The sequence below is a fragment of the Triturus cristatus genome, chromosome 2_1 (genome assembly GCF_964204655.1).
Source record: "Triturus cristatus chromosome 2_1, aTriCri1.1, whole genome shotgun sequence".
Lineage (NCBI taxonomy): Eukaryota > Metazoa > Chordata > Amphibia > Caudata > Salamandridae > Triturus > Triturus cristatus.
The window spans coordinates 121,603,414-121,629,998 of NC_140581.1; the positions used below are offsets into that span (position 1 = coordinate 121,603,414).

Consider the following 26,585-nt stretch of genomic DNA (forward strand, 5'->3'; position numbering starts at 1 on the left):
GACGTCGGACTCGGCTGTTCCTCGGACCAGGAGGCGCGGCGGCGACCAGGATGGAGGGCGAGCTGTCCCACGCAGGTGTCTGCTGTCGATGATGCTGGGCCCAGGAATGGGGCAGCGGATCTTGGCAGTGGCAAGCCCACGCGGTGGAGTCAAGATGGCGTCTAGAGTGGACCAGGAGGGTCCGTGGTACTCCTCTGTTGAAGGGGAGCAAGAGCCAGTCTGGAGCCACCAGACTAGTGATGAAACAAACGTGGTGCGTCGTGAAGAGGGCCACAAGCCGGTCGGCAAGTGGTCGAACAACGCGGTGAACAGCAAGGAGCGGAAGGGCCCCCACGCAGATCTCGGGGATGCTGGGGAGGCAGACTTCGGTGCTGGAGCTGCTCAGGGTTAGGGCTTCTCAAACCCTAGGTGCACTCACTCGAGGGTCCCTCGGTGGGCGTGCTAGATAAGCGTCGTGCAGGTTCTGAAGATGGCCGGTCCCGCAGGTCTCGTCACACCTACGACTCTCAGCTGGGCTGATGAGGTAGGTGGTAGGTAAAAGGTCAGAGATGGCAGGGACTCGGGCTTCGTCGAGCTGGGCAGTCTTGATCCGTAGGAGAGAATTACAGCAAACCGCAAGCGCTTAGGTGGTGCCTGCTGGTGCAGGGTGGCTACTCCTTAGCCACAAGGGAGAGTCTTCAGAAATAGTCAAGAGTTCCTTTCGTGGAAAGTAGTTCAAGATTCAGAATTATCCAATTTGGGAAGGGGACTCGCTCCTACCTTTATTCTAAGAAAAGGGGCTGGCCCGTGACTAGGTTCTACCTATGGGTGGAGCCAGGAGGGGGGTGGTTACACCCCTATCCTTTGTCCGGCTTCGCCCCAGCTCAGGGGCTGTGTGCCCCCGAAACTGGTTTGAGCCGGGCTATGCACAGTGAGCACCGGGGTGCCACTGGCAATCACCTTCCTTTCAGCCCTGCCTACCTGGGATACACAAACCCTGTCTGGGATGGTGCTAACACCGCCCTCGACAGGAAACCCTTTGTCCAAGCTCCCCTCGCTGGAAGGTCTCCCAGCAGCAGGAGGTCAGACTTGTGTCTGGTGGCAGCATCCATTTTGTGATGCTGAGGCTTGAGTCAACTTTAACCGGGGTTCAAGGTTACTTCCATGTCGTGCCCCTCTAAAAGGGGGGAATGCTAACCCCGTCGCCAGAACTGGCGAGGGGTTCGTATTCCAATTCGTATGACACCTTACTCGACATGTGTAGGTGATGCGATGCCAAAGTTAGCAAATAACCGCGAGGATTATAATGCATTTAAAAGTAGTTGGCCCGCGTCACCATGGAACGGCTATTAGGACTTGGTTCCGCAAGCCGTCGACGGGCTCAGCTCGCGCCAGAGCACCGTCCCACATGATTCCCTGCACTCTGCCTTCAGGATTGATAAGGCCTGCCATAGGAGTGACTGATAGGAATCCATGTGTCCATTTTAGGGTTAGGTGTAGGAATACTACACCTACAGCAACGGGTGATTACACCACGTTGCCCCAGCTGTCGTGCAGCCAGTTGTGTCAGATTTGGGCGGCCATTCCAGGGGTGGCATAATACATGCTGCAGCCCCTGGTAGGCCCTGGGTACACCGATGCCCTGGATACCTGTGGTATGCTGAGACAGGGACTGACAAGGCGGCCCAGTTCCAACTGGTGGATGCACCTAATGTATATGTGTTTAAGTTCGAGAGAGAACAGCTAGGCTGTGGGTCTGATTGGCAGGCCCACAGCCGGGGAAAGTCATAAACCAATGAAGCAAAAGCAAAAAATCTGGGTGATCATAGGATTGCAGACCCTACTCTCCTACACTGTCTAGCAGCGTCAGCGCCCATTTCATGTTCAGAAGCTGTGTCCGTACCATCTGAGGCATACTTCGCTGAGATTGCAGCAACTTTCTTTTTCTGAAACGGAGGACGTGGACGTGCAGAATCTTCTTGCTTGCCTTTTCCGTCCGCCTGTCGGGGCTGGTCTCGACCTTGAGCACCCCGGCCTCTCCCACGGTCTCCGCCACCAAAGTGTGAAGCCGTTGATTCCTGTGAAGAACGAGGAGAGCGCTGGTCAGGAACCTGAAACCTATCAGGTGACTTAATACGAGAACGATCACGCAAATCATAAGTGCGTTCAACATACGCCTGAACAGGAGAGGCAGGACGAGTATCCTGTTTCTGTTGCTGTTTATCTTGTTTCTTAGCTCGCCAATTTTGTTTTGGAAAGTTGGGTTTATCGTCTTTTGTAGACGAACTCACTTTAGTGTGCTGTACTACTTCAGGAATTTTGATGGTGGGTTTCACGCCTAGTGCACTACGTCCAACCATCCTATAGGCTTTTGCAATAACTTTTGCAAACTCCCTCGGCTTATCTTCATCCGCAATTAGTGCCATCATGTTTCCCACTTGAAACTGCATGGCATCTCCTTTGAGATTTCCCATAATCATGGAACATACTATATCGAAGCTGTCGATAAGCCGCATTCCCAACTCAATAGCTGCTTCCGCACCATGATCCTCCTGGACTTTTTTGATAACGGAAGGTAGTACCGACATAGACGTAGTGCCGAAGCACTTCGAATAGGTCGCGGCAAAAACCTTGCCCCAATTGTCACAATCGACAATGTCCGGGACTAGTTCTTTCGGCAAAGTAATAGTGAGTATCCTGTGTTTTTCCACAGGACTAGTGTTAGGAAACACGGCTTCTAGTTGATCGAATTTCTCTGCAAGCCAATAAGGATACTCATCCTTATTCTGGGGGCGCTTGCCAACAACCGCGTTTACCATTACAGGACTGATCACCACCGCATGATGGTGATCAGCCCCGTGTCCCGCAACTGTAGGTGCCCCCACCTGTACAGTGCGCGACACATACTGCACTAAAGCCCTATGGACCGTAATCAGGGTTGTGTGTAGTATACGTAAGCTATCCACACCCACCGTCAGGTAGCGTGGATGAGGTGTATGTCCGGCCAGCACCGGCCAAGTAGCTCCTTCAATTGACAAAGGACCCATTCTCGCCGGGGTGACCGTGTGGGGGAGGGCCCCATTAAACCAAATAGTGTGCTGCCAGGTAGAAATAGGAATTTCTAAAGCCATATATGGGGTATAATGAAGAGGCACCTGCGTAGCAGTGTATTTGTGGAACGTTTTATCGACATCTTCCACAGCCTCAAAGGTAACCCAAGAGTAAAACAACTCATAAGGGTAAGTGGCATTTGCACTAACGACAAACACCACTGCCATCCCGTCATCAGGCACCCCATACGTCCTCAAATGAGCACGTAGAGACACCCTACTATGAGCGGGAATTTCTACCGCCATTAGGACGAAAAAGAAGATACAACGAGATCTTCAGTAGCACTTGGGCTTAGATTAGTGTAACCTTTTTTATTATCAAGCTTGAAAGAACCTATAGCCTAAAACCTAGGTAGGTTAAACCGTCACTCCCGTTATCCGGAAACCAGAGTGAGGGCGTTGTGGACTAATAAAAGCACTACTAAGGCATCTCAGATATTAAGACCAAACGTTAGGTGCGCCATGTTGTAGGGATTCTGCGTATGCACAGAACTATGCGCAGGAAACCAGAACCTTAGAGAATTGTGGTGTACCAGAAACTCCCCTCAGAACTAAGAACCCCTTATCCGACTAGCTTAGTGTCACATTCGTTATCCGAGATTTAGCTCGGCGGTCCCAATGTATAGACAACCCAGAACATGCGACTTAGTTATTCTCAGGAATGGTGGGAACCCGAAATACCCGTTTCCACTTATATATCAGTCCACAACAGAATAACTAAGACACAGTAAAGTTTAAAGAATTTATTCATAAACCTCGAGTCCTGTTATACAGTACTTTGGCTAACATAAGCAGACAAATGGTTAAGATCATTACCATTAGCATTGTTACAATACCATAGAAAATGAAAGGAGCGATCATATTAATAATGACAGTGGAAAACAACCACCCTCCTTTCTCTAGCAACTAATAAAATATTATTAGACTATTAGAAGGTCTCATAGGCTTGCATAGGGGACCCCATACCGTATAGATCAGCTTAGGTGTATCACATCACAGGATCAGCTCAGTGTTCTCTGCTTCAGCTCTTCTATCGAATGTCCTAACAAAATGCTGCGCTGTAATATTAAAGCCTACGACTTTCTGGTATTTGCAGCTGCGTGCATGTTATGACTAAACAGTGGTACGATCACCCTGAACACAATCAGCCGGCACCGTCTAGTGTCCTAGAACAGTTCTTTACTCGATGTACAGACCAAGGGCACTAGCAACTGTTAAGGATGTATAAATAACATTCACTTGAGACAAGAGCGAGTCTGCATTTCTCAAATGAATAACATGTAACAACAGTGTCGGGTGCAAAGGCAGCAAAAGCAGCAAGATGGCTGTCTAACAGCTAACGTGATTGAGCTAACTGAGCACTGTAAATAGGGAGTGGCCTAAAACCACGTGACAAGACCACAACACAAAAAGGCCATAAAGTGCTACCTTGAAAGATAAGCAATAGGAGTAGCTGAGGTATTTGGGGCCGTGTTGTGGTGCCACTCAGGCAAACCTACCAACCACAGACATTTTTGAAAATTAGACAACTAGGGGATTCCAGGGTGGTGTGCCTTGCATGGATCGCATGATGAATTCTTACCCACAATGCTCTGCATACCTCAGACTTTGCCTGAAATCAAGCATTTTCCTTACATTTCTGTGATGGAAACCTCCAGAATCCAGGAATCCACAAAATTACAATCATCCAGCGTTACCCCACTTGTGCAGATAAAAAACATTGCGAGGTTACTCCCATTGAGCTTGGTTTGATTTGTTCCTTTCGCAGGCACTAGGCCCAGCCACAGAAGTGGTGCAACGTCTTTATCTGCACAAGTGTGGTAACACTTGGTTGTAGGAATTTTGTGAAGTCCTTCGGATTTCCGAAGTTTATATCACAGAAATGTAAGGAAAATGCATGATTTCAGGCAAAGTTTGAGGTTTGCTGGGCATTGCGGGTAAGAAAACTTTGTGGGATCTATGTGAGGCTCACTACCCTGGAATCGTCTGGGTGTCTAGTTTTCAAAAATATCTGTGGTTGGTAGGTTTCCATGAATGATGGCTGAGCACTGTCCCAAATCTTCCAGCTATCCCTATCGCTGATCTCTCCACGTAGCATTTTAGGGCCTTTTGTGTCAAGGTCTCTTGGCCCACCTACACAAGTGAGGTACCCTTATTATCAGGAGACTTGGGGAAATGCTGGGTGGTAGGAAATTTGGTGCTCCCCGCAGATTACAGACATTTTTCCTCACAGGCATGTGATGAAAGTGATTGTTTTTAATCAAAGTTTGCAGGGCATTGTGGGTAAGGAAATGTTGTGGGATCCACATGAAGCACACTACTCTGGACTCCCCTGGGTGTCTAGTTTTCAGAACTGTCTGGGTCTGGTAGGTTTTCCCAGGTTACAGCCTACCAAAGCCCAACAAGTGCAGCCATTCACCAATGCAAGAGGGACGATATTAGGAGTTAGCCGCACTCTCCTGGCCCATATGTAAAAACAACACCCAAAGGAATCAAATGTTCTCTCATTTGCCAATAGGATGGGATTTCTTAGTGCACAGGGGAGCAAAAACACTTTTAAGGCTTTTGAGGTGAGTGTGGGGCAGATGTGAGGACGGGCCTGAACCACCCCATTATTTTATAAAAGAATTATATTGCCGCCATATAGTGGGCCTTCTGACCCATTGGGGCAAACCTCTTGTCTGCCCCGGGGGGGCAACAAAAAGACTGGTTTGTTCCTTTTTTGGTGATGTGGCCAATGCAAGAGTGCAACACTTGTACCACTTTCTTTTGCCCCAAAGGCAAAATCCCTGGTGTCACAGTGTCAGATGGACTTTTTACTCCTCCTCCTCCTCCCCCCCCCCCGAGGGCATATTTGGGCACTCTCCCCAATTGGGAGACATCTCCTACCTGCCCTCAGGGGATGCAGAAAGATGCTATTGTCCCTTCTGGGGAGGGGGTATGCCTCAAAGCCAGGGTAGGCTGCATCCTCCTTTGGTTTCTTTAGGCTCTGTTTTGAAATGCCTGGTGTTAAGTGGGCAATCTTTCCCCCTGGGAGGGCAGATTGGGGGCGAATACCCTTATCGACCCCCTAGAGGGCATAAAGTATACTGGACCGCGGGCGGGTGAGAACATGGGCCCATGACTCGGCGGTCCACCTCCTCCTCCTCCCACCCCACAAAACAACTGCTTAAATATAGTCTCTGGTATCTAGTGGGCTTTATGTCACCTGGGGAGGCAAATAGGGGTAAATACCCCGGGGGTGGGGGGGCAGTAAGATCATCTGAGTCCTTTTGAGGTGGGAGTGCCAATGTTGCCCACGTTGGGCAGCCCCCCTCCTATGTTTTTATTCCCTGATGTCTGGTGGGCTTTCTGGCCCCCCGTGGGGTAATCACCCCATCTGCACCACAAAGGAAGCAGAAAGACTGTCTTCCTGTTGGGGCATGGCCATGACCATGGTGGGCAGACCCTACGCGTAATATATATATTTTTTAAATACATTTCCAGGTGTCTAGCAAACGTTCTGCCCCATGGGGGGGGGGGACAGATTGGTGGCAATTACCCCATCTACCCTCCAAAAGGGTCGGAAAGACTATTACCGGATTTCTTAAGCGGTGATGCATGGCCATGCCCATAGTGGGCAGCCATCACCCCTATATTTATTTATTGAGGCTGGTGGCTAGTGGGCTTTCTGCCCCCCGAGGGGGCGGATCGGGACTATTTACCCCCACCTGCCCCCTGACTGTCCACCTATTGGCGTGGGGGCATGGCCATGCCCATGGTGGGCGCCCCCACCCCTACATTAATGAAAACAGACATTCCCTAGTGTCTATTGGGCTTACTGCCCCACCCCAGGGGGTGCAACTTGGGGGCAATTTCCCCATCTGCCCTCCAGGGCGGGCAGAAAAACTGTCACTATATTTTATTTGAGGTGGGGGCATGGCCATGCCCATAGTGGGCAGCCCTCCCCCCTGTATACAAACATATTAGCATGATTTGATTTGATTTGAGGGCACAGGTAGGGCTTTAGTATTTACCCTGCATGCATTGTATGTTTATATACTATTTATAGGTGTCCTTTACCCTGAAGAAGACCCAAGACCTGATTAGGCTAGCATAGGGGCAAAACATGTTGGTAACAGTTGAATAGTTTGGGGTTGAGTGATGCATTGTTTTTCATGTAAACGTCCGTGTTTTATAACCATACTAGAGGAACTCAGTATTATAGTAGGTTTAGGGTATACCTCGAGGTATTTTTAACAATTTATTCTCCTGCCAAATCAGCAGGACCCTAGACATTGTCCTAACAATAGATTTCTAAGAACTCCCAGGGTCAAGAGTAAGTGCCCTCAGTTGAGTCCACTGGGGTGGCATTGTTCCTACTCCAGTGTGAGAGATCGTCAAATGATGAAGCATGCCTTGATAAGTTAAGGGTGAGACAACCTCTCAAAAATATTTTGATGGACTTCTCCGAAAGAAGTCTGAACTGTGAATGGATAGCAGTGACTTTAAGTAACCTCAAGTAGTTTTGTGTGTTGTAGTTTGGGGTACTATTCTCCCAACTTTAAATCATGCATTCAGAATTGAAACATTTTCAGTTCTAATCCTTTATAACAACATCAATGTTGTTTTTCATTTATCTGATATTGAATAAAAATCAATGCAGAAGCACATTGGCAAAGTCAATTGGCCTGGTACGTCTTAGGTGTATGTACTTGTTGTTGTGCAATATGTCTGGATTCATTAACAGTAAAATTACAGAGAGGTGCCCAAACACTGCTCAGGCGGCACACTGTCAATCAAAGGGTTCTAGTTCATGTGTTTTAGGCCACATCCTTAATTACATAGTCCATGCCTCTTGTAAGGGATTACTAATTCTCCAATATTGGGGTGTCTTTCATAGATTCACATGCTTGAATATTCCCCGTCGTCGAAGTGGGAGTCCCACGGTATATAAAAAGCAATAAGCATCATGTATATACATACATAACCACATAATAGTATATACATATCCAAATAAACTTGATATATCTATAATTCAAATAACATATCAAGTGAAAATACCATAGGATAGTATTGACACATAGGAAAGCATTGAGAAAAAGAATCACTTTACCGACATATCCTTGTCGTTTTATAGTCCAAACTCTAGCCAATCAGGCGCAAGCACCCTCTAGAACCTTCTCCTCAGAGGCTCAGGCCCTCAGATTTTCTTTCGCACGTCGTGTGAAGGGAGTCTCCCTGAGCTCTGCTCAGTTCTTTGGTCTGGTTTGAGTTTTTCTCATCATGACTTCAAGTAAGAAGTCTCTTCTCCGTCCCTGTTCATCTTGTGGGAAGTTAAGAATTTTTTCTGAGGACCCTCATGAAAAATGTATTTATTGTCTTTACCCTGACCATAAGGTGGCCAACTGTAAAATTTGTAGAACTTTCTCTCAAAAGACTTTGAAGGACAGGGAGGGTCGCCTATTATTTTGGCTTCAAAAACTGAAGGATACGGATAACCCCCTTTCTGAGGTGGAAAGTGTGGCCTCTGTTCGAACAGGAGTCTCCTCCAAGCGTAGTAGTGTTCAGGACTTGCCGTCTCCCTTTTTGAAAAAGAAGAGACTTCATCTTGAGGAAGTGTCTGCAGGCAAAGTCTCTGTTACTACGCCAGCGCCCCCGAGACCTAGCTCTTAGGCGTCTCGGACCCCGTCAGCGCATGTTTCTAGTCAAAAACGCGCAAAACCGTCTACAGGCCCGTCGACGGCCCCTCCGTTGACGAGATCTGCCACTTCATCAACCTCGTTGACGACTGTGTCGAGCAGATTTCGTGCGTCTTCGACGACGACTTCGTCGACGTTTTCACCGTCGACAGTGGTGTGCGTTTCCCTAAAGACTATTTCGTCGACGATTCCACTATCTTCTTGGTCGACGACTAGGAAGCTGGCGCTTCCGTCGACGTCTAAAGCTTCGTCGACGATAATAAAGAAGAAGAAGTCATCGCCGTCGACGCTCACAGCATCGTCGTCGACGGGCTCGTCGTCGACGGCAGTCTCGTCGGCGCAAGCTTCCTCGACGGCACCCTTGTCGACGGCATCAACGGCAGCCTCGTCGGCGGCAGCCTCGTCGACGGCGACTTCGTCGATGATCGCCTCGACGACGGAGGTGTCGAATTTTGCAACCATGCCTTTGGTGCCAATGTCTACGCCAGCGCCAGGGTCGGCGGACAACTCCTTGATGCAGCGTCGCCATGCTGTGCTGGACTCTGTCATTATGCCACCGGTCACTCGGCCACCTCATCAGCTCTTCCCCTCGGTTGATGAGGAAGTTTCGGATTCTGATGACGATGTTCAGTCCTCTTTTCGAGATGCTCGTAGTCCTTCTGAGCTTCATGTAAAATGCCAAGATTTTGAGGAGGATGATTATTCGCAGGACTATTACTGTCAGGAGCAGGAGCAACATCCCCCTGCGCAAGTTCCTATGGCGCAGCTCCCTTTGTCGCTCATCTCCAACCTTCAATTTATGCTGGAAGACTACAATCGTCGCTTTCCGGCTTCCTCTCATAGTTGTCCACGTGAGACGCCATCTGCCGTTCCGTCTACTCCTGTGTTGCCAACGATGCCGACACCATCCACACCTGCATTGGTTCCCCCTGCAACAGATGACGTTGGGGATAATCTGGATACGGAGGAGAGAGAGCTTCATGATGAAGACTCTATGGCGGACTGGGATGACTATCAAATCAATTCACCCGCGTCACCTCCAACATCGCCAGTGAATTCACCACCTGTCGACATAACAGGATTCCATCAACTGATGGAAAGGGCGGCTCAACTTTTTCACCTTCCCATGGTGGTTAGGGAGGAGGACTGCTTTCTGTACGACTTCAAGTCCCAGCCGCAGAAACAGGTACGGGCTGTGCCCATTATTGACTTTATCTGGAACGAGGGCATTAAGCTAATGAAAACCCCTAACTCCATCCCGGCAGTGCTCCCGCGACTGGAGAAGTACAAAGCCCCGGACTTTTCTCCAGCGTGCTTAGTGTCTCAGCCTAAGCCAGACTCGGTGATCACCCAGGCGGCGCAACGTCGCTCCAAAAATCCATCGTCTCCGCTTTCGTCACCTCCGGATCGTGACGGCCGCCACCTGGATGCCATTAGAAAAAAGTTTTCGACCATGGCTTCAACAACAGTCCGAGCAGCAAATTCTTTGGCCATCCTCGGTCGTTACGATCGACAAATGTGGTCGGACATGGCAGCTTTGGTTCAGCTTATCCCGGAAGACTCTAGAGCGGACGCTCTAAAGATCCTGCAAGAGGGTGAGAGGGCATCATCCGAAATCATCGACTGCTCCGTCGACATTGCCTCCACGGGTTTTCGTCGATTGGCTGGAGTGGCTGTTTTAAGACGACAGGGTTGACTTCGTTCCACCTCGTTCCGTCAGGAGGTCCAGGCCAAAATTCTGGACATGCCGTATGACGGAGAATCTTTGTTCGGCCAGCATGTGGAGGACGCTTTGCAAGCCATCAAGAAGGATACGGAGACGGCTCGCTCCCTCGGCACTCTCCAGTTCCGGAAGCAGCCCTTTCGGGGTGCGCGCGGCCGCAGCACCTCCTCTTCCTTTCGTGGGTCTTCTTCCCAGTACCGCTCGTACAACCAAGGACAACAACGTTATTCCTCACAGCCACAGCAGTCTTACAGGCAGCAGTCTGGCAAATCTTATCGAGGAAAATCTAATTACAGGGGAAACTCTTCCAAAAAACAATGACTGTGTACATCAAGGGTCCCCTCTTCCCAGTTTTTCCCTTTCTCCAGTTGGAGGACGAATCTCCCAGTTCTTTTCGAATTGGTCCTCAATCACTTCGGACCGCTGGGTTTTAGACATTATTTCAAGGGGCCATGCCCTATTGTTTGTAAAGGTTCCCCCACACACCTCTCCATCCGGACCTCCTCCCGCTCACCTCAAAGAACTTTTCAACCAAATCCAGATAATGCTCAAAAAAGGGGCCATCGAAGTGGTTCCGAAATCACAAAAGGGGTTGGGGTTCTATTCCCGTTTTTTCCTCATACTAAAGAAATCTGGGGAGTGGCGCCCCATCCTCGATCTAAGGTCTCTCAACAGATTTCTCAAGGACCAATCATTCCGCATGCTCACGCTAAAGGACATCCTTCAATTCTTCTCTCAGGGCGATTTCATGACTACAATCGACCTTCAGGATGCTTACTTCCATGTGCCAATAATTCCACGCCACAGGAAATACTTACGTTTTCGTGTAGGTCACAGGGATTTCCAATTCAAGGTCCTGCCTTTCGGCCTCCGCTCAGCTCCGCGGGTCTTCACAAAGATCCTGGCTCCGGTGGTGGCCCATCTGAGACTAACGGGCATACAAATATTCCCGTATTTGGACGATTGTCTCATCAAATCTCAATCCTCCCACCAAGCGGCCCTCGATACTCAGCGCTGTCTCACTCTGTTTCAGTCTCTGGGCTTGTCGATCAACTTGCAGAAGTCTCAGCTCACGGCAGCTCTGTACAGGACCTTTCTCGGCGCCACCATCGATACGAGCAGGGCTATGGCCTTTGCCTCTGAAGAGCGGCAAACACGGATTCGACAGCTTGCAAGCCCCATCGCAGCAAAGCAGTTAGTTTCAGTCTGCATATTAAAGTCCTTTCTGGGGATGGCGTCCTCCTGCATCGCTTTGATCCCACATTGCAGACTGAGGAGTCGTTCCATTCAGGAGGAATTGGACAAGCAGTGGCGTCAGGTCTCCGGTTCCTTCAACAACCAGCTCGTGGTGACAGCCCGCATGGCTCAGGCGCTGCATTGGTGGACTCGTCCTTCCAACATCGCAGCGGGAACATCTTTTCTAACGACAGCCCCAGAGCTCGTTCTTACCACGGACGCATCCATGGAAGGATGGGGCGGACATCTTCAAGATTTATCCGTCAAGGGCAAGTGGACAATGGTTCAGCGTTCCTGGCACATCAACAGATTGAAGCTGATCGCCATTTTCTTGCCGTTGAAATCCTTCCGCCTCCAGCTCCAGGGGGAGTCAGTCCTCATTCAGACGGACAACACCACCTGCATGCACTACCGAAACAAGCAGGGCAGGACAAGATCTCCACTGCTTTCCCGACTGGCTCAGAGGATTTGGAGTTGGGCCATAGTCCATCGGATTACGCTCCTGGCAGTTCACCTGCCCGGCATTTCCAATATTCTAGCGGATGCACTCAGTCGGTCAACGTCATCGACCCACGAGTGGGAATTGCACCAGCCGACTCTAGACTTTGTCTTCGGCCTTTGGGGTCGCCCGACTATCGACCTTTTTACAACCCCACAGAACAGCAAATGCCAGTCCTACGCAAGCTGGTTTCCCCACAAGGGGTCGTGCGGAAATGCCCTTTCGATAAATTGGTACAGGATATTTGCGTACACTTTTCCGCCGATCCCACTGATTCCTTGAGTGTTGCGAAGATGCGGCAACAACCGTGCCAGATGCTCCTCATAGCTCCACGGTGGCCTCGGCAGGCATGATTCTCGGAGTTGCTCCTCCTCTCCCAATGCGAACCCATCCTTCTTCACCCGAGGCCGGACCTTCTAACAATGAACGACGGGCGAATATGCCATCCGAATCCCAGTTCACTCAGCTTGTCGGCTTGGAACCTGAGCACCTTGAATTTGCTCATTTGAACATTCCACCAGCCTGCAGGGAGGTGTTAGCTAGGGCGAGGGCGCCCTCCACACTGAAAACTTATAAGCTAAAGTGGAAGCGATTTTGTCTTTGGTGTGCGTCGGTCCACATACATCCAGTGCACGCCTCCCCAGAACACATTCTGCCGTTCTTCCTGCAGTTAGCGCAGTCTGGACTGTCACACTCTACCTTAAAGGTCTTTCTAGCGGCAATATCTCGCTTTCGGCAGGACGGCTCGTCCTCTCTCTATTCATCTAGAGCAGGGGTACTCACAAACTTTCTGTCGGGGGCCAAAATTACAGTGTGGTTAGTGGCCGAGGGCCGCACTGGTAGGGGTGGAGTCAGTGGGGGCAGGATCGGTGGGGGCGGAGCTAGAGTAAAAAAAAAACCTTTCAAAACATTAGACAATGCTGTATTTCACAATCAGATGCAACTCCAAAGAGCACATTTTGATAATACATTTTTATTTGAAGGCATTTAGTGAAAGTAGAACGGCAAGTACAAAGGCAAACATAATGGGGGAAAAGTATTTCCCAAGGCACAGAGTTTATCCACTAATTTTACATTTCATGTCTGCAATTAACTTCTTGTATTCTGGAACCTTTTCAGAGAGTGCAAGTCTCATGAGATGATCCAGATGTGCATCAGTCAGTTTGTTCCTTAGTTTATTTTTTATAGCACCCATTGTAGAAAAGGAATACTCGCATACAAATGTGGAGCCAAACATGCAAAGTATTCTCTGTGCCAAGGTAAAAAGAAGAGGGAATTTTTCAGGTGGCACACTTTGCCAGAAATCTTCTGGTTCCTTCCCCAAGAAAGAGGACTCAAGCACAGAGCTGAATTGCATGTCAATTAGTTCCATCTCAGCTTGTGCCCTTTTCAAACCAAGAAGTTCAACAGCTTCAAGATTCCTTGCACCGACCATCCATGGATTTTCTACAAGCCTGAAAAGTGGGGTGAGAACTCTGAACTGAGAAAATCGCCTCTTAATGTCCCCAGACATTTCCTCCAGATACGCACACAGATTGAGACTGAACAACATTTCCTGAGCTTTTTCAACCCTCTGTGTTAAAGCCTGCAACTTAGGAAAGTGTGTGAGATCACCATCGCTCATCTGCTCTCGGAACAGCTCGACTTAACTTTCGAAGGAGTATATGGCACTCATCATTGAGGACACAAGTTCTCCAGTATTGGGGTGTCTTTCATAGATTCACATGCTTGAATATTCCCCGTCGTCGGAGTGGGAGTCCCACGGTAAATAATATAGCAATATATAAAATATATATATATATATATAGAGTCATAATATATAGTCATAATATATATATATATATATATATAAGTAATCATCTAACACAGAGATATAAATAGGTAATAACATCAAGAATGTCCCTATATGAAATCTGTATAGAGATACATAGAAAGAGAAAAAAAGACATTCGCAGTCTATCTCTGTCATTATGTTAGTCCAAACTACGGCCAATCAGGCGCCAGCTCCTCTCCAGAACCTTCTCCTCAGAGCTCCTCACCTCAGATTTTCTACCGCACGTTGTGTGACAGGGAGTCTCCCTGAGCTCTGCTCAGTTTTTTCTCTTCAGCATGTCTTCAAGTAAGAAGTCTTTGTTTAGACCTTGTTCCTCTTGTGGAAAATTACGTTTATACTCAGAAGATCCACACAGTAAGTGCATTTACTGTCTTTATCCCGACCATGAAGTGGGTAAATGTAAATTCTGTAGAACTTTTTCTACAAAAACTCTGAAGGACAGGGAAGGCCGTCTCTTGCTGTGGCTCCAGAGACTTAAGGATAAGGATGAAGTTCTTTCTGAGGTAGAAAGCTTTACTTCTGGCCGTTCCCACACAGCCTCAAAACGCAGTAGTGTACAAGACCTACCTTCTCCTTTCCTTAAGAAGAAGAAAATGTCTCTGTCTATGACATCTGCCACGTCTTCTTCCATGGCTACTGCGTTGTCGAGACATAGTTCTCAGGCTGCTGAGGCTTCTACTTCCCAGTTTTCTGGCAAAGAACTGGCTTCATCGTCGACGAGGCTTCCGACGACGAAATCCGCAGTTTCCTGCTCGTCGACGGTGACTCTGACGACGACGTCAGCATCAAGATCTTCGACGACGGTCCCGTCGATGTTGTCGTCGTCGACGATGATCATCAGTACTATAAAGACTGTATCATCTATATTGCCTATTGCATCGTCGTCGTCGAAGAAGGGAAAGATCTCGTCGACGTTATCATCATCGTCGTCGAAGCTGGTAAAATCTGCCTCGTCGACGATTACGTCGTCGATTGACCCGTCGACGAGTGCTCTGTCGACGAAGAAGAAGAAGACTTCGTCGTCGTTCCCGTGGACGACGACTCTGTCGTCGACGACGACTCCGTCGACGATGACTCCGTCGACGCCGATTCCGTTGACGCCGATCCCGTCGACGATAGTTCCGTCGACGATGGTTCCGTCGACGATAGTTCCGTCGACGATGGTTCCATCAACGATTCCGTCTACGAAGATGTCTTCAGTAGCCTCTATGCCTCAGATTCCGTCGACTGCGATCTCATCGTTGAAAATAAAGATTAAAAGGACGACTTCTGCGCAGAAGTCATTAAAAAACCAAATTTCTTCCACGCCTTCAGCGTCTACTGCGTCCTTTGCCGCTGTTCCTTTGTTACCATTGCCACCGAGTACTCGGCAAGTTATGTCAGGTGAGGTTATATCTTTGGACGATTCCCACCTTCCTTCACCATTGTTTGCCACTGATTCGGATCAAGATTCAGAAGAAGGTTTACCTGAATCGTTTGGGACGGCACACAGTCCATCGGATTTAATAATAAAATGCCAAGAAGATAGTAGTGAGGATGAGGAACCATTTTATCAGGAAGTAATTCCTACGGAAGGGCAAACTGCGACGCTACCATTGTCGCTTATAACAAATCTTCAACTCATGTTGGACGATTATAATCGGCGTTTTCCATTATCACCACAAGAGTCTGTGGTTCCGCCTACTCCAGTGGTACCAACAACTATATCGGAACCAGTGCCGGTTCCAATACCTTCTGTTGTACTACCTTCAGTACCGCTGCGACATTCTGCAACTCAGACAGTACCTCCTCATGATATTGAAGAAGAAGTTCCTCAGGACAGGGAAGATGGTGAGATTATGGATGATGGTGGCGATGATGATGATGAGGATGATGGTATGGCGCGGAGTGTCTTTCATAGATTCACATGCGACCCTCCCTCCTCCCTTCAGAGGCTCTCTTCTCCTCATACACTCTAAAGTCACTTTGGTGCTACGAAAATCTGAGGTGAGGAGCTCTGAGGAGAAGGTTCTGGAGAGGAGCTGGCGCCTGATTGGCCGTAGTTTGGACTAACATAATGACAGAGATAGACTGCGAATGTCTTTTTTTCTCTCTCTATGTATCTCTATACAGATTTCATATAGGGACATTCTTGATGTTATTACCTATTTATATCTCTGTGTTAGATGATTACTTATATATATATATATATATATATATATATTATGACTATATATTATGACTATATATATATATATATTTTATATATTGCTATATTATTTACCGTGGGACTCCCACTCCGACGACGGGGAATATTCAAGCATGTGAATCTATGAAAGACACCAATACTGGAGAACCACCTGTTTACAGGTAAGTAACAATTGTTCTTTCTGTCTGCCTTGAAGTGCCAGATTGAGTGTGTTGAGATGTGAGAAGATGTCACACAGAAAATGGAGCATGGTGAGCCATTGCAAGTCATATAATTCTGGGAAGGACTGCCCTCGGCTGATTACAAATTGTTCAATTTCTGGAAGCAAACTAATAAATCTTTCTAGCACTCTACCTTTGCTCAATCACCTAACCTCAGTATGCAACAACAGATCTGCATATTCACTTTCCGCATCCCTCAGCAATAATTTAAACAGTCTGTGGTTGAGTGCTTTCGCTCGAATATAATTAACAATTTTAGCGACTTGCTTCATAACATCATTTAGTTGCCCTTGTTTTATTTTCGCGCATAATGCTTCCTGATGGATTATACAATGATAATCAATTAAAGTGGATGATTGAAGTTTTTTTCTTAACAGAGATACAAAGCCCTTCTCATGTCCAATCATGAAGGGTGCCCCATCTGTAGTGACACTTACAAGATTGTTCAATGGCAGGTGATGCCATTCAAAGAAATGACACATGCTGGCCAATACATCCTCTCCTCTTGTGTGACCATGCAATGGCAAAAGGCAGAGAAGCTCTTCCTTTGGAATGATTCCTTGTTCCAAATACCTCACCCAAATCATTAACTGTGCTACATCACCTACATCTGTTGACTCATCCACAGCAATGCTAAAGAAAGGGGACAGCTTGACTGCATTGATGACCTGTGCTAGAACATTGTCACCCATTGACTCGATTCGACGTGTGCATGTGGAATCTGACAGTTGCAAAGCACCGATTTCCTTCATAATGTTTGATTTATTAGGGTTGTTGGCAAATAAAATGTCTGCTGCCGAGAGAAAACACTTCTTAACCAGCTCTGCTTCTGCAAATGGCTTTTTATGTTTGGCAAGTAAGTAACAAATTTGGAAGGATGCCTCGGTTACTGCCTCGGATTCTTTCATCTGGCACAGAAAGAGCTTTTGTTGGGATAGAAGGGCTTCCTTTAGTGATGCCACCTTCGCAGAACACAGTTTGGAGTTCAGTGGAAAGTTTGCAGTGTATCCAGAGTGCCGCGTTTTGTAGTGCCGTTCCAGATTATACCTCTTTAGCACATTTACTTTCTCTTTGCAAAGCAAACAAGTGGCTTTTTCTTTTGGGCATTCCACAAACAAGTACTCTTCTTCCCATGCTTCCTGGAAGGTCCTGTGTTCGCTCTGGATCGATCTGGGTCGTTTGCAAGGCTTGGAAACTGGACTGTAGGCCATTGAGGAGGAATCGGATTTTCCGCGCGACAGCACCCTACGACTGATAAACCAACACACCCCACGACCGATACTGCGTCACGACCGATGGACCAACACCACTTCTCGCAACAGATCTGTGAGCAACAGCAAAGTAATGTTTTGTTTAAACATACAACATAATGGGTAAACCTGCACATGGCACTCAATAGGGATTTGAAATAAATGGCATGCACACGTATCTAAAACCCACGTTCACGCGCAGGTATCTTGGCACTAAATAACAGATGTTTGTTGCTACCCAACTCATTTTATCGACCTCAGATGGATGAAGGGCAGGACCCGCCGGGATTTGAACCTGTGACCATGAGGTAGAACGCAGGCCCCTGCAGTGGACAAGGGGAGGGCCCTGGTTTCAGGTGGGGATTAGTATGGTATGCAGTTTCTGTCATCAGTACTTCTCACCCCTTTCCCCACAAGAGCAGTTTAAACATGCATGAGAAAATATCCTAGTTTGCAAGTACTATGAGTAACCCTGCACTAGACAAAACACCATCTCTCTCTACTAAGAACAGTAATCACTGGAATTAGCAAGACATTTTTATTGTTGCCCAAAAACGTTGGAGACCAGGAAGGAGGCAGCAAGTGCTTTTAAAACCATATTATACATACAAACACTTCAGCAGCTCTGCCCATAGCACCACATCCTCTCCCCCACTGATCACCATACTGCCCCACTTAGAGAAACTTGCAGTGCACTGACCCGCTATAAACACCTGGATGTGACTCAATTCTAATTACGCACTTGACAAGAACAATATGCTGCCTACAAAAAATTAACGTCCTAGAAAAAGCAAACACTCATAGGGAATGCAAGATTAAGTAAAGCATGTGAAATGTAAGCAGTGAGTGCTTTTGCATGAAAAGGTAAGGCCATGAATACAGGGCCCGGAAAGGACCCGTTTCAGTGCCCATTGCTTATAATTATATCCTTTCAAAACATAGGCGGTATGGCATAAAAAGACCACATTCGTAAGCACACAGACGCTGTATACATTTTGTTTTCCAATTCACCCATCAAGCAGGTATTTCAGTACCTCCAGGCAAGGTGCACTTTCCCACACAGGGAAAACAATGTTGTTCAAAGAGGGGAGAAAACAAAAGTATCACTTCACTGGCAAACACTGTAAAGTGGCGCTAATGTGTTTGGGTGTAAATAAATCAATCTGGCCACCTTGCAACCACTCGGTCTTGCTTTAATTAGTTATTTTTTACATTTGGGATGTTTTATTCCTCTCCACCCCCGAGGCTGCACTGGTGTCAGAAAAATACGTTCCCAGCAAAAATGTTTTCTTTTTTGGATCCATTTCACAGGGGAGCAAATAAGGAAAGGAGGAAAGAGAAAGTAATACCCGTTTCCTGGAGTCTTGGTTTTCACTGAGGAGCGAGACCAAAAGAGAGGGAAGACTCGGAGGCTTAGAGGCCGTCACCGGGGCATGCGCTCACAGTTTAATTTATAGGGGCTTGGGGAGGCTGCGCGCAGGAGCCATATGGACCAAATGTGCACTTAATGCTAACCAGTTACCATAGGGCATTTTATCAACTCCAGCCCATTTTAACGTCAATAAATTAGATTTCAGGAGCATTCTGGTTCAGTTACTCAGTATGGGATGAGGCACCAAACGCCGCTGAGAATTAGCAGAGACTTCCGGAGTCAGCTTCGTGTTCGAAGCTGGTAAAGGGCGTTTTGTAATGTCAAATATGACAATGAGCCTGGATAATGCGTGTTTCTCCGCTTCCACTATCGCTGTTCCAAAAGCAAGCTTCACGAGGTGAGCCAGGTGTGCTTTGTTGCCAGCAGACTTTCATTACTACTGTCGCCTTTAACATAGTAGTCCCATGTCCCATGAGCGTAGTATGAGCATGTTGCACGTTGCATGCTGGGAACACCCATACCTGAAGTAGAAGATATCAAAGTACCACAAAGGTGACTAAAACATGGACTGGGCAATCTCGCGCAGGAGCCATATGGACCAACGATTAAAAAAATATACCTGTGCAGGCGCTGCTCCGAAGGTTCTCCGGGGCTGGAAGGACGTCGTGACACCAGGGGCACAGGAAGCTCACCAAAAGGTCCTTTAAAAGTCAGCTGTAACTAGCGCTAGTTACCGCTGACTTTTAAAGGGCCTGAGCTTCGTGTGACGTCAGAGGCAGGCAGGCCAATCGGAGGAAAGCAGGAAGCAGAGATGATGGCCGCAGGAGGAAACGTTGTGATTACGTATTAAACGCGTATTCACAACGTTTGCTCCTGCGGCCATCTTCCCTGCTTAGAAGTGTACTGTACTCGATCTCGATCAAGGTCCGCGGGCCGCCAATGAAGGCCTGGCGGGCCGCCAGCAGCCCGCGGGCCGTACTATGAGGAACACTGATCTAGAGTAATACAGCAATTTTTCAAGGGTCTCTTCCGAAGGTTCCCGCCCATTCGGCGTCCTCCACCCACGTGGCGTCTTAACATCGTATTGGCTCAGCTCATGAAGGCACCCTTTGAGCCAATCCATTCGGCGGATTTCAAATTCTTAACTTGGAAAGTGGCCCTCCTCCTTGCACTGACTTCCTCCCGCAGAGTCAGTGACATTCACGCCTTTACAATACAACCTCCGTTTCTACAATTCAGATCGGACTGTGTAATTCTCCACACTAATCTGGCTTTCATGCCTAAAGTACCATCCGATTTCCATCTCAATGAACCAGTAATCTTGAAAACCTTTTTCCCGCATCCGCAGTCTCCAGCGGAACAGAGTCTACACTCTTTGGACTTAAAGAGGTGCCTTAAATTCTACATCAGCAGAACACAATCCTTTCGAAAGTCGGATCAGCTGTTTGTGGCCTACGGACGCACTTGTAAAGGACAGTCGGTTACCAAGCCCACGATTGCCCGTTGGGTCTCTTCAGCAATCTCCTTTTGCCATCAAAGGGCTGGCAAGCCTCTTTCTTCTGGAGTAAGGGCTCATTCCACGAGAGCAATGTCATCTTCCACTGCCCTGTTCGCTGGTGTACCCATCCATCAGATTTGCCGGGCAGCTACGTGGTCCAGCAGGCACACGTTCACGAAGCACTACTGCCTGGAGTCGATTAATGAAGCAGACACGGCTGTGGGACAGGCAGTTCTGCGGAATCTGTTTAAATAAGGTGAGCCTCTGCTACTTCCCTCCTCCTTGGGTATTCTCAATTGCGTATTAAATACATTGTCATTGTATTTCATGCAATATTAATACGGCCTTGTCAGCCGGTTGCTGCTTACTGCTCACTATTCTATTCAAGCATGTGAATCTATGAAAGACACCCCAATACTGGAGAAGAACAAATGTTACTTACCTGTAAACTGTGGTTCTCCAGTATTGGTGTCTTTCATAGATTCACATGCGACCCACCCTCCTCCCCTCAGAGGCTCTCTTCTCCTCATTAGACTCTTTTGTCACTCTTGTGCTACGAAAATCTGAGGGCCTGAGCCTCTGAGGAGAAGGTTCTAGAGGGTGCTTGCGCCTGATTGGCTAGAGTTTGGACTATAAAACAACAAGAATATGTCAGTAAAGTGATTCTTTTTCTCAATGCTTTCCTATGTGTCAATACTATGCTATGGTATTTTCACTTGATATGTTATTTGAATTATATATATATATAAAGTTTATTTGTATATGTATATACTATTATGTGGTTATGTATGTATATGTATATACATGATACTTATTGCTTTTTATATACCGTGGGACTCCCACTTCGACGACGGGGAATATTCAAGCATGTGAATCTATGAAAGACACCAATACTGGAGAACCACAGTTTACAGGTAAGTAACATTTGTTCTTATGCTTCATTGGCCACGCCTCTTCTGAGACCTCCAGCTTTTCCATCCGACTTATAGCACTATGATGGTTCATGCACATAAAATCCATGACAGAAAAGATATGCATTTTCAATCCGGCTTCAAGTAGTTAGCATACCTCCTAAACAATCAGTTTGAAAAATACTTTCACTGTGCTCAACATCAACTAAATATTGGAAATAAGAAACTGATAACAAAATCCTATGGCCCAGACAGGCACCTATTCATTGGAGTCTCGTTTATTTCTTGAATATCCTAGACCTACTAAGTAACATTTGCTAATATGGATGCCTAGTTTGTATATAGCACTAAATGCTGCACATTAGTGTTCCCAAAGAAATAAACTTAGCCACTAGGAAACAAAACAAGTTGTCCAGATGTGAGGATTAGCATTTTAGTCTCCATACTCCCTATTTTGGCCCTTTAAATTTACTTTCCTGCTTACTAGACAGAGTCGGGTGCACACGATTTTAGGTTTAGGCACACTTTACTGAGAGAGCCAAGAAAAACAAGCATTTTGCAATGCAATTGGTCTCGCCTTTGGGACCTTATATGTGTTTATCTATGCAGCACATTAGCCTGGGTGCTGAAACATCTACTGTTCTTTAACATTTAGGGAAAGTAAGCACCAAACTGTGGAACACGTCAGGTATGGGAACACATGGAGAGAAATACTGCTTATAGCGGGAAATTGTATTGTCCAAAGCTGTTTTTAATAGAAAATTAGCCCATTCTGTGGTCATATCACTGAAAATACAAGATTTGAAACAAATATTATGGTCTATTGGGTGCTCGTTGAATACAAGTGTCTATCCTGGAATCTAGAGAATGCCAAAGTGATTCTGGTATTTTACTGACCTCTGCTGGTCGTTTTCTATCAAGAAAGTTAAATATAGGCAGTTGCCAGAAAAATACAAAAAAAGTCGCTAAGTAGAAAGCAATTCTGGTATTTTGCTGACCACTACTGATTGTTTTCAATCAACACAGTTAATTGGGTACAGTTGAACAAGCAGAAAGCAATTCTGGTATGTTACTGACCCTCTACAGGTCGTTTTGTATCAAGACAGTTAAATAGAGGCAGTTGAACAGAAAAAAAAGTCCTTAAGCAAAGGCGGAAGCAGACAAGTCCTTGGGCTGATCTCCAGATCCCACAAAGTACATACAACAGATCTTCCAGACAGTGCAAGTGCTGTTTAGGCTCGATCTAAAAAACACACCTACAAAACCTAGGGGTCAAGCATCCTGCTCCGTGGTCTCCAATGTCCGCAGGTAGTTCCGGAGTGGATTCCAGATATCTTTTAGCCTCAAAGTCGGGGGTTGGCGGGTGGCCTACATTTCACTTGTCATGCTGCTGTGTATAAGACTAGTCAACCAGGCTTTGGCGGTGGGTGGGTGTTTGCTACCTCAGAGAAGGGCAATTTTGAGTTTAGCCCGGTGCAACGCACAGACCACCTTCATTTCTACATGTACTTGCAGAGGCATTAGCAAAACCCTGGGAAACCATACAAGGACTCCCAGGGGAGTGCGCACCACAGTTTGAAGAGCGCTGCTCTATGCAGAAATGGAACTCCTCTGTTACTTTCGATATCCTTATAATGTACGGCATAAGGTACTTTATCCCATATATAGCCCGTGCTCACCAACGAACAGCTGATGTATTTGCACATGCGCAAAGGGTTCCTGAAAGGGTTAATGGAAAGCCACTGCAGACCTAAAATCAGGAAAACCCGGAAGTCGGAGAAAACGCTAACCTAGTAATTGCTGTACATGCATCTAAGATATTCCACTAGAGATAACAGGGTGCGCCCTCGTGGTACCCTGTCCCTCAGGCAGTAAACCAAGATTGCTCAAACCTTGAACTTTGAGATGCTCTCCATTGATCTAGCCCGTTTGGAAATTATTATTTTTTCTCCGCATTCTGGGACTCATGTATTCACTTTGATCGGTTTAAGCAAGCACATACAATTCCTAAAATGTAAATTGTTGTTAGTTTAAAAAAAAAGTCACGAATGGTATGGGGGTATGTGGCAATAGATGCACAATCCTGTCTGTGCTAACAAGTAGAAGTACATACCCGCACCGCCTTTGGCCTGCGCCCTTCTCTGTACTTGGCTCTGGAGTGACAGGCAGCCTGCTGCGCATGGTGCCCGCACACCTGCAGAATCTGTTGATGATGCCCACTTGTCTGTGATTCCATTTCGTTCCTTCACCCACTAGAAACTCAAGTAGGACAAATAGAGCATAAGCTCGAAAGATGTGAACGTTAGGCTCGTACACCACAAGGCCATCTTGGAAGTGGGTTTGTTCATTGTCAGTAATGCAGCTTAGGGTCCTCCTGCTGGAAAAGGTCAGTTCAATCAGTTTTGGTATATAGGTAGATTTGGAGCTTACCAGCAGGCAAGATGGGCGTGAGATACGGTCCTGATTACCCCTCTTAAACCAATAGTGAATAGTATTGTCTACTAGTAATGATTTATTTTGTCGCTTCTGTTCATTTAAAATTACCAAAGTAACTACATTGATGCTTTATAACTCACATTGGTATCTATGGTAGGCTGTCATCGAAGTTTCATGCTAGAGCACTGGAGACTGCCTTTGGCTATGAAGCCTAATTGGCGGAACCAGATAACCTGACAAAGTCAGAACTCACACAGGTTCAGTTACACACTGATCTCAGAAATGCCGATATTTACAAACCAACTAATTAGAAACAGAAAAATGACAATAATGTTATGGCGGCCATATTGGATTAAAATAAAAACAGCAGTTTCTCCGCACTACCCGGGAAGCTGATTGTGCGCGGTATAGAATCATGTGCTAGATTCCCAACTTGAGATGGCAGGTACTACCCTCTACCTGTCAAGTGGTGGTGGGGCAACTTGGGTCATGCCTCCAACCCGCAGGATTCGGATCATGCTGGAGTCAGTCGTCAGTGAATGGCTGTACTTTTCTCTATTTGGGATACCCCAGCCTCTAGTCGGCCGTTGAAGGATGCCGGCTGGCGGGGTTCTAGGGGTAGTATCGGCCTTATGCCTAAGGTTCACAAACAGCAAAACTGCTCCTTGCACCTTCCGCCTCACCTAGTGTCGCACCTCCGCCTGCTTTTAAAGAACAAAGGTCCTTAGCTTAGAAAAATACTGAAAAACATTTCAACATAGACTTCGATAAGAACTATGGACATTTATTTGCATAATACACAAGGGTTTAAACAAAATGGAGAGCACGGAAACAATGAGTAAAGGCACAAGCCTGTACCGAGTATCAACAGAAGAAATTGAAGAAGGCAAGAATAACAGGCAAACACTTTGGGAGCAAAAAGGAGGCTTACAATACAATAGAATCTTGAGTAAGCTCTGGCCAACAAATACCACAATACATTTTTCACAATGGATAAATTGAGGTACTGTTATGAAAAGTCGACGTTTTGATCCCTAGCTCCTAATACAATGGGATCATCCTCAGGACTACACAATATACAGTTGCCTGATTTGAATTATACGCCTGTGGGTTTGAACCAAGGGAGGGGGAGACAAGAAAAAATAGTCCACCATTACTATAAAGAAAACATATCAGCATTAATACAGATCTTTACAAAACATCAAAAGACGGGTTGGGATCCAGCACAGTGGCACATGCACTTCATTGGTAGATATTTGAAATACGTCGGTGAACAAGTCAAAGGGCTGGTGAGCGTAAGTGACCAGACGGTGATTTTAACATAGTATAGGGCTGTGAGGTATAGATGAAGAATCTCACGCAGAATGCTTCGGCGACGTTGTGCTGGCCATAAATAAGTGCATAAACATGTGCGATTTTAACATCTTGCAGGGATGTGAAATATAGATGAAGAATCTCGCGCCGATTGTTTAGGCGACGTAGTGCTGGTCATAATCATGTGCCTAAACATGCGCAAGGTAGGCGGTGGAAAAACAATGCAGGAGCGCTTGGAAAAACAACATGCTCTGTTAAGTAAAGTCATGAGAGGTTTATAAGACCTGGACGAACGACGAAGTGAAGAGAATTTTCCGCTGGTGAAAGTGGCGGCGAAATTGAAACTTTCTCACAATCATGTGAGAGTGATTGTGGGTTGGGGAACGATAAAGTAAGTGAGATCATGCGTGCCGGTGGCGCAATTGTAACTCTAGAACATAGTCATTTCAAAGTAAAGATAGATTAATAAAGTGCGAGAAATTGGAATGGTGCCATTGTACATAATCGGTAGTTGTAAGCCGTCGATTTGGCGAGATCATGCGTGCCGGTGGCGGTGGCGCAATTGTAACTCTAGAACACAGTCATATCAAAGTGAATATAGGTTAATAAAGTGCAAGAAATTGTATTGGTGCTATTGTACATACTCGCTAGTTGTAAGCCGTCGATTTGGCTCGTAGAATGCCAGAAACAACAAGGATACCGTTAATTAACGTATGGGTATTGCGATGAGACCCCTATGGAATAACATGGGAGTTAGTACCTCACTGTGTGGTTTAGACATGTGAAAAGGGAGAAGGGCTAAGGGTGGAGTACCTTAAGGGAGGCTTGTGGCCGCGTCTAGGAGATAATCATAGGAATCCTGACTACAAGCAGGGAACGCATCTGCATGATTACAGCCAGATGCTTAGCAGCAAGCGATGGCTGCCGAATTGTCACGGAGCTGTGGATAAAGTAGCCACATTAAAATAGGGGAGGCAAGGCTGGGAAAAAACCTACTAATGTGACTGTGAGAAGCCGGCTTACCGCAAATGAGTCTCTCTATGCCCGAATGCCAGGTCGTCCGGTCGGGTGTTCCTAAGGGTAGATTGCCTTGGACTAGGAGCGTGCCTACGTGTGCTGTATATGAGGGGCCTCTACGCTTACGTGAAAAGTGAAGAGGGACTCGGCAACCAGTTCGAGTACAAACACCAGTGTGGGGGCCATTTTGGAATGGGAGATTAATTGGCAACCATAGGGCTAGTGTGGGGGCCATTTAAGAATGGGAAACGGAGCTGACAGCCAGCGTGCAGGAGCACTTGAATAACAGTATTGACTGAAGGGTTGTGTTTGTTAG

The 26,585-nt window shown here is 46.8% G+C and overlaps 1 long non-coding RNA gene across 1 annotated transcript in view; it reads right to left on the bottom strand.

Annotated features, from left to right (window-relative positions):
• Positions 1-26,376, bottom strand: part of LOC146863861 (uncharacterized) — a 378,717-nt gene extending 352,341 nt beyond the window's left edge. Inside the window, exon 1 of the long non-coding RNA XR_014969571.1 lies at positions 26,276-26,376. This is a non-coding gene — a long non-coding RNA (uncharacterized LOC146863861). The remainder of the gene's footprint in view (positions 1-26,275) is intronic.
• Between the last annotated feature and the right edge of the window lie 209 nt (positions 26,377-26,585).